Here is a 13,673-nt window from a genome sequence, read left to right on the forward strand (position 1 = left end):
TGAGTTTTTTTTTTGGTGAAAATATAGAATGTTATTTGGTTTACTATTTTTAATTTTATTTTTCGAAAGTATTAAAAAAAAGTCTTTTAAACGTTTTTAAAAAACGTGAAAATGTGCAAGGTTATGTTCCTCCATCAAAAAGTTCTAAAAGTACAATACATTACACGTGAAAACGCGTAACGTTTTGTCCTAACATAGACACATCCTTCTCTGTTTTGCGTTCTCTCTTGCGGAACACATTGTACATTGTAGCATGATCTCATTTGGGTGGATTAGGTTTTCTCAAGTTGAATTTCAACCTACTAAACTATACACTTTTATTGTCCAGGATTTTGGTTTAGGCTTAATAAAAGTGTTGGCTCAACATCAAAGCTTAAAATTCAAGCAAGAATCAAGTTAAACATTTTTATGATGGTTTAATCGAATGAGATGAAGATGTAAAAATAATAAAAATATATTGTTATTGTCCTTATTCAAAAGCATGCATCATACAAATATTAGTCGTACAAATACGCTTCGAAATTTCAATGCACAAGTTCAAAAAAATATTTAAAGTTCAAAATCGACTATAGCTGAGTTTGTTATATGTTTTGGCCCCTAATTTCGTTGAATCTATTCCCAAAAAAATTTGGGTATGCTAATCATCTGGATTTTACCTGCAAAAACGTGCCCAAATGAATGTTGAGGACGAAATCTAGAGGAGAAAAAGAAGAAAATTTATAAATTCCTTGGCAGGAACTTTAGGGGTCCATTTGGTAGAGCGGAAAGATTAATTTTTAATGCTAGCGGAAAAACTGTGAAAAAAAAACTGAACTTAAAGATGTGAAAAATGCTATGAGATGTTTGGTTAACCAAAAGTTGACGCTAGCGGAAATATCGTTGAATTAAAATATTATATTTTATTATTTTTATATTAAATTTTGTTATTAAATTTAATCTAATAAATATTATTTTTTATTAAAATTAATCTTAAAAAGTATAAAAATATCTTAAAATTTAATAATAATATATTTAATAATTAAATGATTAATTAATTAAATATATTTTAATTATTAAATATAAACATGTGGGGCCAGTGTAGACTCCACGTGAAATTTTTAAAAATAATATATATATATGATGGCGTTAGCATCAAATAAGCTCCAAATTAGAGCTTATTTGATGCTAGCGGATCCGTTACCACCGCTCTGTCGTTTGACAGAGCATCAGACTATCACCTTCTCCCATCAATGCCATCAAACTATCACCTTCTGATCACCATAGCTGTTGTTGACCCTTTATGCTCATGCAATGCAATGTTCCCTCAAGGCTAGGTACACTAAAAATACAAATGTACAAGCACTTATCTTTATTATAATCTCTCTCTTTCGTAGCGTAGATATAACAAATATGTACCGAATAACATAACAAATCCACAAACCTCAATAAACAAATAGAGAGGACAACACAAAAAAAAAAAAAAAACAATAATTCATCAACAATATGAATAAACTTATTACACTAGCACATGGCTAAGAAAACTCAACTAAAGACATCATCTTATTGATCTGAATAGCAAGCCCTGCTCACTTCAAATCAACCTTCACTACTCAACAATGACATTTTTTAATTGCCAACAACTGTTGGAAGGTATCAAAAGAGCAAGGCAAGACAAGTATGCACCTCGATTAGAATCAAATCTCAAGTTCAGGGATAACAAAATCCTGACTTGCAAAGGTTTTCCAACCCTAGATGACACAGCTTCCATTCTTCAAAAACCAACAGCTATAAAGTACAAACCCTTGATGCAACAAAATTTGATATAATAATAACATAAACCCACCACACAAGAATGGAAGGCAAACTTATGTTACGATTGTGCAGGATCTATATAATTAAATTATCATTATATATTTGAAGAACAATAAGACACTAACATGGGAAACAAAAGGAAATGAAAAAGGAAAACAAAAGGCACCAGGTTAAAAGTTACTTGCAAAATAAGAACCCCTTCCTCCGTAAAATTATAAAATGAGCTCTTCAGAGCAGATCAGCAACATTTGATGGCAGCTCCTCGATGACCACATTGTACAATTTCTGAATGTCAAACAACATTCTCTCATCGTCCTTTGTCACAAACTTAATTGCCACACCTTTTCTTCCAAAACGTCCACTTCGTCCAATACGGTGAAGGTAGTTTTCTGGTTGAGTCAGCAAATCGTAGTTTATGACCAGGGAGACTTGCTGTACGTCAATACCCCGAGCCAAGAGATCAGTGGTGACGAGAACACGAGAAGAGCCAGAACGGAATTCACGCACAATGATGTCACGAGTGTTCTGATCCATATCTCCATGGGTAGCTGTAACGGCCCAGACCCCCATGCACTCAGCAGGGTCACCCAAGCCGGGCCCATGGGCCGCTACCCCCAACCCCTCTCCCCAATGCACTCAGTAGGGTAGGTTGTTGGTATCAAGAATCGATCCCCCGACCTCGCATACCCTTTAACATAGGCGCTCCAGGCAACCTATGTCACCAACTAAGCCATCGCTTGGTCTGGGCAATGGAGAGTGCGGGCCGTAGGCTGACATGTGGGGCGAAAGGAGACAGATTTCCTAATAGACCACTTAAAGATAGCAAGCGACTGGACGAGGAATAGCAAGCGGGAGAGGGAAAGAGCCCAGTGAGCCGATAGCATGCATTGACCGAACGACCAAGAAGAAAAAAAAAGTAAGGCAAAGACTCCCATGGACAAAGGGAGAAGGAAGGCGATTTCAAAGCGAAGCACTAACTGGCACCTTAGCTAGTCCGAAGGGCTGCTACTAAAGCCGAGAGGTAAAGAGAAAAGGGAATGGGGGTAGAAACCTCCTCTTCTGTCTGGTAATAGGGTTTCACCCCGAAACTGAGAATAGAAGGATTTCTCGTGAGCAAATCAACTCATTGGAGAACTTGTTATAGGCGCAATCCGTGGGCCAGAACCCTGAAGCTGACTCGACCAATACCTTACCTTAAAATGCATTTAATAACCTTTCTTCTCAGCCCTTGAATTCAATCCCTCAAATAGAGTGATCGGGAGCTTTCAGCAGCAAAAGGGGTTCAAGCGGGGCTCCTCTTAGGCGCACTCCTCATATGGATTAGTGGGAAGGTTTCAGCCAGTTAGCTCATCATTCGTTTCGGGCCTAGCCACTCCTGCCCTTGTTCTTTATATTCCACTTTGTTGCTTCTTTACTTTATATTAAAGAAAGAAAAGAAAAGGACGGATACTTGTTGCTCATGAGTACCTCTCGCTTTTCCCTTCTCCGGAGCCTGCTCCGCTAAAAGGGTACCTACTTCAAGTACTATCTAAGCCCTCTGTGTTGGTGAACCGGTATTTGAAGGAGTAAAAATTAAATTGTGATAAAATTATAGAAATATTTTTAATAAATGGGGAATTTTAAAGGAAAATTTTTAAAGTAAGAATTACTTAAATCGGATTTAAATTTGATTTGTTATGAATTTTTGAAGTTAATTATAACAATTTAGTTAGGGGTGTTTTTGACAGATGGGTGTTTTGGTAAATCAAATATATTATAAAAGAAAAATTAAAATAAAACAATTCTTACGCGTTTTTTTTTTCCCTCTTCTTCCTTTTCTCTCTCCCGTGCATTCTCTTTACTATTCATTTTCTGAGTCCGGCTACGGTGAGCGACACCACCGGTATCAAAAGAAGCGTATTGATGAGATGAGTATAACCCAACTTGAATCACGTCGATCGGAGTTGTGGTTAGGGAGATATCGGAGTTTGAAGTTCCGATTTCCTCGGATTTCTTTTGGCCGATTCCGGCGACGGTTTGGCTTGTTTCAGGTACCTATGAGTTAATCTCATCGAGTTCTTTAATTTGATATAAGATTTGACAGGTTTGGGTGGTCGGATCGCCGGCGATGGGGTTAAATGGGTTTCCGGCTAGTTGACCGAGTCAGGCCGAGTTGACTCGGTTGACCGGCGAGTTGACTCGGCTGGATACTATTTGACCCGGTTGGGTACTATTTGACTCGGTTCGGTACTATTTGACTCGGTTCGGTACTATTTGGTTGTTGACTTTGACCGTTACTATTTAGACGTTGACTTTGACCGTTACTATTTGGTCAATGACCATAGTTGACCGACCGTATTTTTACAGTATTTTCATATATCGTGTTTTTCAGTGTAGACGGTGGTCACGATTGAGATTCGGAGCGGGTTAACTTTTGGAGTTAGGGGTTTGTCAAGGACGCGTGCTTGGTTTTAGCACTCTGATTTCCAGGCAGGGGTTTCCTTACTCTTGCATGTGACTTTAGAGTTCCGGTTTACGGACTCTGGTGATATTATGGTTTTGTCGGTTTCCGGGGGTGGAAATACGACCTGTTTGCATGTTGATTTATATTCCCTGTTATATATATCACTGTTGGTATGTTTTCTGAGAGTAAGGTGATTGGAGGTGTTGGATGTGGATGTGGCTGTGGATGTGGATGTGGATTGTGGGCCCATATAGGAGCCCAAATGATCAGATATGGATTTCTGATGGATGATATATGTACATATACAGACCGGATATATATACCGGTGGACCGTCTGAGATGGGGTGCATCACAGGGGACGCCCTCTGGTGTAGGCTATGCTATCGGGATACCCGATCCTCATCCAGTTTCGGTGTGGACCTGGACTGGGAGACACCCTATGGGGATTAGGGTGGGTCCAGGGGTGTGATGGATTATTGGAGATTGATGTGGTGGTTATAGTGTTGGATAGCCTTATCGGCTACCATTTCACTTGATTGGATTGGTGTATGGATTTCTAGAGACCAGTGTGGGTGGTTCCAGTGTTGTTTAGCCTTATCGGCTATTGTGCTATTTTGTTGACTTACTGATGGATGTATATTTACTGTATTGCATATTATGCATTATATTTTTGGATTTATTAATTATGGATATTGGCGTTTCCTCTCTACGCCCTACTGAGCTTTGTGGCTCACCCCTTTTCTTAATCCCCTTTCAGGTGAGTTGGATGTAAGTGACGGCGGTCAGCAGCGGGATGCGTGAGCTGGTGTGTAGCATTGGGCTGACTCTTTAGTGGGTGTGGGAACTTTTTGTATTGTATTTGTATATACTATATGGTTTGGTATCGGGTAGATATATTTTATTGTTCTGCTGTTGTATATGTACATAGGTGGATGTACTTTGTGGATATTATGGTAGTTCTTATTATTATTATTATCATGTCTGTTGGGTTTAGTTGTAGATTTGGGATCTGGTTGGGATCTGGTTCGGGGGATGGGGTGTCCCCTGCCGGTCACGTTCCTGTGGTATAGGTATACTTCGGTATATCTTAGGAGAGAGGGGCGTGACAGTTTGGTATCGAAGCTGTAGGTTTAGAAACTTATAGTGGTTAGGTTACCTAGGTTATTTTGTTGGCTACACATCATGCGTTTCCCGGCTGACCTGGTGAGTTTTTATTTTTGGTGTTTCCTGCTTTAAATTTATGTATACGTGTGTTATATTTTCCAGATATGGTTGACACGTAGTACTCGGGTGCGAGGATGATAGGTATGATAATACCTATTGTTTTTGGTAGAAATATCCCCCTCTTAAGCTTTCTTTTGATAAATAATGAGTGTATTTATGTGTTGATTTGTATTTTGATAGGTTGATTGCGGTTTGGATGAAAAGCGACGGAAAAAGGGCTGAATTGAAGAAAATGTCCACCGACCTTCGTGTGTTCAAATAGTCATAACTTTCTGTCACGTTATTGGAATCGAGCGCAACAAAAGGCATTGGAAACTAGACATCTCAAGCTTTCCGTAGAATCTAAAATCATGCAAATCTGAGGTCATATGGAGAAGTTATGGTCATTTTAATCATGTGCCTAGGGGTAACGCGCCTAGGCGTGCGCCTAGGCGTGGCACGCCTAGGCGCACAATTTGTGCACGCCCAGGATCACTCCTACACACCCAGTCCAGAGAGTTGGACTTAAATTTGAAGTTGTGCACGCCTAGGATTGCGCCTAGGCGTGAGCCTAGGCGTGTGCCTAGGCGTGCTGCGCCTAGGCGTGAAAACAACGCGCCTAGGCGCAAAAAGCAATTTTCTGGGATGTTTTAAGTCGCGATTTGTCCGAGCTGCGGGAGTGGGGAGACCGAGAATAGAATTTCTGGGGAGCGAAAGCAGAGGGGGAGGCGACTCTTGGAGCTAGGAGGAGAGATTCTTCAGCTCAACTTGGATCTACTCAACTAATTGGGTTTATTCATGATTTTCTCATCTCTCCTTTTGTGTTTTTCTCTCATTATGTGTAACTAAACCTCTTGTGCCAAGGCTAGGTTGAAGCCTTGGGTTTGATGACTTTGTTTATGACTTGATTTACATATATATGAGTTGATTTGGGTATAAATCTTGTGTTTCTATGTTTGATTGCAATTTCTTCATGCTTGTGGTGTTTGGCCAACACCTAGGTTTTTTGGATGAAATTGTTTGGAGAATTTGCTTAGACAATAATATGTCAAGTAGATTATGCTTCTTGAAACACTTGATTATGAATGTGTCTCCCTTTAATTAGGTGACAATTTGTATGAATCCTAATCTCCATAGAACTTCATGAATTCCTATGCATGTTTAGACCAATAGGATGGCTAGAATGTATTTAGGAATATCCGACCTAGACCAATAAGATGGCTAGTAATCGATTTTAGGGAGATTCGGCTTAAGTGCGCTAAAACCGACTTAGGTACGGATTCGTTATGCCCAAATTAGCAAATATGTGTGTGAATTTATGTCATTGCAAGTCATTTCCCAAGGGGGATTCCGAAGCCTTGGTGTTCATCTCATATTCGTTAAATCATCTCATTTGCATTAGTTGCATCCTTATTCTAAGAAAATACCAAAAACACTTTGCTCTTTGCTTGTTTTAGTTTAATTACCAAACCAAACAATCTTGAGTTGAACTTTACTTTTGTTTGCATTGTCCATACGTACATACAAATATACATTTGGATTAGATATAACACCGTCCCTGTGGATTCGACCCTTGCTTATCATTGTGCTGTAGTCGTCGACTAGTACACTTGCTAGTAAGGTTAATTTAGACCCAACAAGTTTATGGCGCCGTTGCCGGGGACGGTTGCTTATATTTGATCCACTCTTGTTTATATACATAGATACTTACATACTTAGTTTAGTTTTTACTTACTTGACAATTAGTGATCCTTATACTATTCTTTCTTGTTTGTAGTTCATGCAAGGAAGGCGTTCTCAAGATACTGAAATTCTTCCTGTTGATCTAGACTTGGAACGTACACGAAGGAACAAGAGAGGCAAGGACCTTCTTGAGGAGCAATCTTCTACTCGGTCTATCTCTCCTACATCCAGCTCTAGTTCGTCTAGTGACAAAATTTTGGGAGAACATTCTGAACAAGCAAGCATGGCTGAAAATCGTGAAGAAGTTGGCAACAATGCAAATGCTCCTGTTACCATCATGGACTACTCTATGCCACAATTCTCTACTAGACAATCTTGCATCATATTACCAACCATTCCGCCAAATCTATCTTATGAGCTTAAATGTCATGTGATTAACATGCTCCCATCATTCTCAGGAGCGGAAAATCAAGATGCTAGTGATCACATTGATAATTTTCTGGAGATTTGTGGCACTCAAAAAATTCAAGGCATATCTGAAAAGTTCATACGGTTGAAGCTATTTCCTTTTTCTCTTAAGGAAAGTGCTAAGATCTGGTTCAAGACTCTGCCACCAAATTCTATCACTTCTTGGGAACAACTTTCTGCTAAGTTTATTCAGAAGTTCTATACTCAGTCAAGGACACAGAGGCTTAGGGATCAGATTTTCCATTTCAGGCAGAACAAGGGAGAACCACTTTTTAAGGCTTGGGAGTGATATAAAACTTTATTGATTGGTTGCCCACATCATCAATTCTTGCCATGGCAGATTATATCATACTTTTACCAACATCTGGCTGATGAATGCCGCCATAGGCAAATTCCTCACAATGGGATAATCGTGATCTTGATGCTCCTAGACACATGGTTTATGAGGCTAGTGGTTCAAATACAGAGATGGCATCTGTGGCTAGGAAATTGGATGCGGTAGTGACTTTGCTGAGCAGAAATTTGGATCCTTGCGGCATTTGTGGAGGCACCGATCATCCTACTCATGTATGTTCTAGAAGTGGGACATTTCCTGAAGTTGAAGTTAATGCTATTCAACCTTTTCATAGGCAGCAGAATGATCCGTTTTCTCACACATATAACCCAGGATGGAAGAATCACCCCAATTTCTCCTATGCTTCACCCCAGAATTTCAATCAAGGGCCTAGACCTTGGCAAGCTCCACGACACGAGCCACCTTCTCAAGATGCAAGGAAGTCTACTATGGAGGACCTTATTTCCCAACTTGCTCAATCACAAGTCTCAATGCAACATTCACAAGCAGAGATGAGCAAGTCAATGACTCAGTTGCAACAAACTGTTTCCAGTAATACTCAATCTATCGCAAAGCTTGAAATGCAAGTAGGACAACTTGCTCATGCCTTGAGTGAAAGACAGCCAGGAAAGCTGCCGAGTCAACCTGAGGTAAATCCTAAGCAGTATGAAGATGCTAATGCTATTACTGTTTTGCGAAGTGGGAAAAACGTGGATAACATGATTGAGTACAAAAAGCTTGAAGGTGAGAATCATGATGAACCTATAGCGGTGGAGCCAAGTGTTTCCAAAATACCTCATGTTGAGAAGGAAAAGCCGGAAGTAGAAGAGTATGTTCCAAAAGTGCCTTTTCCATCTCGTTTTGCCCCAGCTAAGAAAAGCAAGTATAATCGGGATATTTTTGAAGTTTTGAAGAAAGTGGAGATTAATATTCCACTCATTGAGGCAATTAAGTCTATTCCCGCATATGCAAAATTTTTGAAGGAGTTGTGCACTAACAAAAGGAAGATAGGTGATCATGAAGAAGTATTTCTCTCCGAAGAAACGAGTGCTATTTTACAAAAGAAGCTCCCGCCCAAATTAAAAGATTCGGGTAGCTTTACCATTCCTTGTATTATTGGAGAGAAAGAAATTGAAAAGGCCTTGATGGATCTTGGTGCAAGTGTAAATATCATGCCTTATTCTGTTTACACTACTTTGAAGATAGGTGAGTTGAAACCAACTTCAGTCACTCTCCAACTAGCTGATCGCTCTTTAGTGCATCCTTTTGGGTTAGTTGGAGATGTTTTAGTAAAGGTGGGTGATTTTGTTATTCCGGTGGATTTTCTGGTGCTTGATATGGAGGGTGAACCTAATCCGACAAGAGATGTACCACTCATTCTAGGCCGTGGTTTTATGGCTACCACAAAGACCATTATAGATGTGGAAAAGGGCATGCTCACAATGACAGTCTTTGACAAGACCATTGAGTTCAAAATTTTTAAGGCTATGAAGAGTTCGGATGTCATTAGAGAATGCCTTCATGTTGATATGGTAGGCCATGAGAGAGTGAATTTATTGACAAAAACGGCTTCAAGTGATGAGGTTGTTGAATATGTGGATGGTGATAGCAATGAAGGCAAAAAGACCCCATCATCACCAATATCCAACGAGCTCATGGCTACTTCCCTTGTTACTAGCAAGCTATCTCCAACTTTGAAAGGCATGCGGACAAGAGCAAGGAAGTTGAAAAAGGCACGGTCCAAAACAATGTTGAGAGGTAAAGTGTGTGCTCCTTTTGAGACATTGAAATTGTCTATCCATGGTACTTTCACGATAACGAATTCTAAGATAGAAAAAGGGTGGAAATTTGTGGCTCGTCAATTTCAATTCTGCGGGCCAAATGTTTCGGGGATTCTGAATGGAAAGTATCCTGTGCACCATCCTCCTTGATTTGTTTCCCAAGAATTGTTGTGAAGGTGTTGAGGCTTGTGGTGATTTCTCCAAATCAGGTTGTCTCTCTCCTTATCTAAAACAAGTGTTGTGTTTAAGCTTTCTCCCTCCCTTTATTTATTTGCATTGATGACCATGCATGTTCTTAAAGTTTGGGGTGAGAGCTTGCTTAAATTATTAAGTGTTGATGCATACATGGTTGATTTTGTAGGTACAACTACGTCTGGCTGAAGACATTAAACTTAGCGCTACTTGGGAGGCAACCCAATGAAGTATATCCTTTTGTTCTTCATTATTCCATTTTTATTGACAAAATCTTGTGTGGATGTTAGTTTGAATGTGTTGGAATCTGGCTGCAGGAAAGTTTAAATTTCTGGGCATTATGTTTACAGCCAGACCACGCCTAGGCGCGTATTGTGAACGCCTAGGCGCGTATTGTGCACGCCTAGGCGCACCTTATACACGCCTAGGCGTGTGTGTTTAAAAAAAAAAAAAAAAAAAAAAAAAAAAAAAAAAGGTCATATGCAAGAAAGGGTTCATGAAGACATTGAAGAATTGTGGCTAGGCCAGTACCCCAATCCACTCGATGCATGACTCCAACCCCCAGGTTGTATTGTTTCAACTTGTCATCTTTTTAGTGCATTATTACATTGTTATGTTTTGCATTGAGGACAATGCATTCTTTAAAGTGTGGGGTGGTGGACTGCATATGGATTATCTTGTGCCAAATTTCACATGATTTTTGTTGTAGTTGAATTTTAAAAAAAAAAAAAAAAAAAAAATTCAGTGCTTGAATCTTGCATATTTATGGGAATTTTCTGTTGAATTGAGTGCTATATTGAAATGCAGCTGATCTTGGTTTGTGGAACCCATCTTATCCTTCTATATGCTTGACGTCTACTCTATTGGATAATCACTTGAATTCACTTGCACAAGAATGTATGCTTGTGGGGTATGACTTGGGTGAATAGATGTTGAATGTGGACTTTCTTTAAGATGATCTAGAACACCGTGTTAGTGATATTCTTGGCACTAGTTAATTACATGCATGTTAAAAAAAAAAAAAAAAATTGATGATGAATAAAAGCATGTTCCGCTCATGTGATCTTGCTGAGTAACCGGGGCTCTTGTCTAACCAACTCGAGTTTCGCGTAAAAAGGTAAGACAATCTTGATGAACATACTAGGCTAGCTTAACTTCGAAGCCTTTTCAACTCGAGTGATTGATCAGAGGTGTGCTTTATCACATAATGCCCTAAACCAACTGGTTGGGAGTCATTGGTTGAGAACTTGTTACATGGGTTGACTAGAAAGCTTAAAGGAGTGAGCATTGCACGGGCCTAGTAAGATGAAAATAAAAAAATAAAAAAAAATAAAAAAATAAAAAATAAAAAAAAGAGAAGAAGAAGAAGAAGAGAAGTATGTACATAAATAAAAGTGCCTTGGTATTACTACTTGACTGTTCTTGGAATTCTTGGAATGTGACTATGTTTGGCGCCTATGAACTTTTGGAAGCCAAATATTTATACATTTCTTCTTTGCATGCACTTAATTTAGATGAAGTGATTGAGTAGACGGATAATCTTCACTGAGTATATGTTTGGATGAAGTGTGGGGTCTCCACATCTTTTTGATTGCATGGCATTGATGTATATTGTTTCGATTCTAGCAATTTCCCTCACATATGTTTGATTTGAGTTATCTTGAAACGTTTGTGGGTGTCGTTCTTGTAAGCCCTCAGGAGACAAAACTCCTCCACTAGGGACACCTAGGGGTTTAACGGCTTGTTGCATATGCTAAATGCAATCGCGATTCCTGCGTTAGTGAGTTAGGATGTTAGTTGGTAGATGTACTTTGTTTAGTTTTACTTGAGGACAAGTAAGGTTTAAGTGTGGGGTGTTTGATAGGTATGATAATACCTATTGTTTTTGGTAGAAATATCCCCCTCTTAAGCTTTCTTTTGATAAATAATGAGTGTATTTATGTGTTGATTTGTATTTTGATAGGTTGATTGCGGTTTGGATGAAAAGCGACGGAAAAAGGGCTGAATTGAAGAAAATGTCCACCGACCTTCGTGTGTTCAAATAGTCATAACTTTCTGTCACGTTATTGGAATCGAGCGCAACAAAAGGCATTGGAAACTAGACATCTCAAGCTTTCCGTAGAATCTAAAATCATGCAAATCTGAGGTCATATGGAGAAGTTATGGCCATTTTAATCATGTGCCTAGGGGTAACGCGCCTAGGCGTGCGCCTAGGCGTGGCACGCCTAGGCGCACAATTTGTGCACGCCCAGGATCACTCCTACACACCCAGTCCAGAGAGTTGGACTTAAATTTGAAGTTGTGCACGCCTAGGATTGCGCCTAGGCGTGAGCCTAGGCGTGTGCCTAGGCGTGCTGCGCCTAGGCGTGAAAACAACGCGCCTAGGCGCAAAAAGCAATTTTCTGGGATGTTTTAAGTCGCGATTTGTCCGAGCTGCGGGAGTGGGGAGACCGAGAATAGAATTTCTGGGGAGCGAAAGCAGAGGGGGAGGCGACTCTTGGAGCTAGGAGGAGAGATTCTTCAGCTCAACTTGGATCTACTCAACTAATTGGGTTTATTCATGATTTTCTCATCTCTCCTTTTGTGTTTTTCTCTCATTATGTGTAACTAAACCTCTTGTGCCAAGGCTAGGTTGAAGCCTTGGGTTTGATGACTTTGTTTATGACTTGATTTACATATATATGAGTTGATTTGGGTATAAATCTTGTGTTTCTATGTTTGATTGCAATTTCTTCATGCTTGTGGTGTTTGGCCAACACCTAGGTTTTTTGGATGAAATTGTTTGGAGAATTTGCTTAGACAATAATATGTCAAGTAGATTATGCTTCTTGAAACACTTGATTATGAATGTGTCTCCCTTTAATTAGGTGACAATTTGTATGAATCCTAATCTCCATAGAACTTCATGAATTCCTATGCATGTTTAGACCAATAGGATGGCTAGAATGTATTTAGGAATATCCGACCTAGACCAATAAGATGGCTAGTAATCGATTTTAGGGAGATTCGGCTTAAGTGCGCTAAAACCGACTTAGGTACGGATTCGTTATGCCCGAATTAGCAAATATGTGTGTGAATTTATGTCATTGCAAGTCATTTCCCAAGGGGGATTCCGAAGCCTTGGTGTTCATCTCATATTCGTTAAATCATCTCATTTGCATTAGTTGCATCCTTATTCTAAGAAAATACCAAAAACACTTTGCTCTTTGCTTGTTTTAGTTTAATTACCAAACCAAACAATCTTGAGTTGAACTTTACTTTTGTTTGCATTGTCCATACGTACATACAAATATACATTTGGATTAGATATAACACCGTCCCTGTGGATTCGATCCTTGCTTATCATTGTACTGTAGTCGCCGACTAGTACACTTGCTAGTAAGGTTAATTTAGACCCAACAGAGGACATGGACGTGGTAGAGGAGAACATGAGGCGGATGAGCCTCAGGGGGAGATGAGGTGGATATGCCTGAGGTGGCTCCATTAGAGCGGGGGCGAGGACGGAGAGGTAGGGGTGCGAGACGTGGTAGGGGTGGAAGACGTGGGAGAAGTGGGGGGTAGTCAACGAGTGAATATAGATCCAGTAGACGATATTAGGGAGGATCATGAGGGATATCTAGCACCACAGGGGGTAGGGGCTGTAGTTACTACTTTACGACAGGAGGTTCGGGATGTTACTGAGTTGGTACGAGCTCTTGGGGAGACTGTTACAGGACTTGTGACACAGATGACTGCTCCAGTCCCAGTTGCATTACAGGCTCCTGTTGAGGTTCCAGCA

At 39.9% G+C, this 13,673-nt stretch overlaps 1 non-coding gene and 1 pseudogene across 1 annotated transcript; both read right to left on the minus strand.

Moving 5' to 3' along the window:
* Positions 1-1,973: 1,973 nt before the first annotated feature.
* The window catches only part of LOC119996511, a 29,840-nt pseudogene continuing 18,140 nt past the window's right edge, over positions 1,974-13,673 (minus strand).
* Positions 7,809-7,915, minus strand: LOC119998034. Its single transcript, XR_005468160.1, has one exon. It is a non-coding gene; the product is annotated as a small nucleolar RNA R71 (small nucleolar RNA).

The sequence above is a fragment of the Tripterygium wilfordii genome, chromosome 4, assembly GCF_013401445.1.
Source record: "Tripterygium wilfordii isolate XIE 37 chromosome 4, ASM1340144v1, whole genome shotgun sequence".
NCBI classification, from domain to species: domain Eukaryota; kingdom Viridiplantae; phylum Streptophyta; class Magnoliopsida; order Celastrales; family Celastraceae; genus Tripterygium; species Tripterygium wilfordii.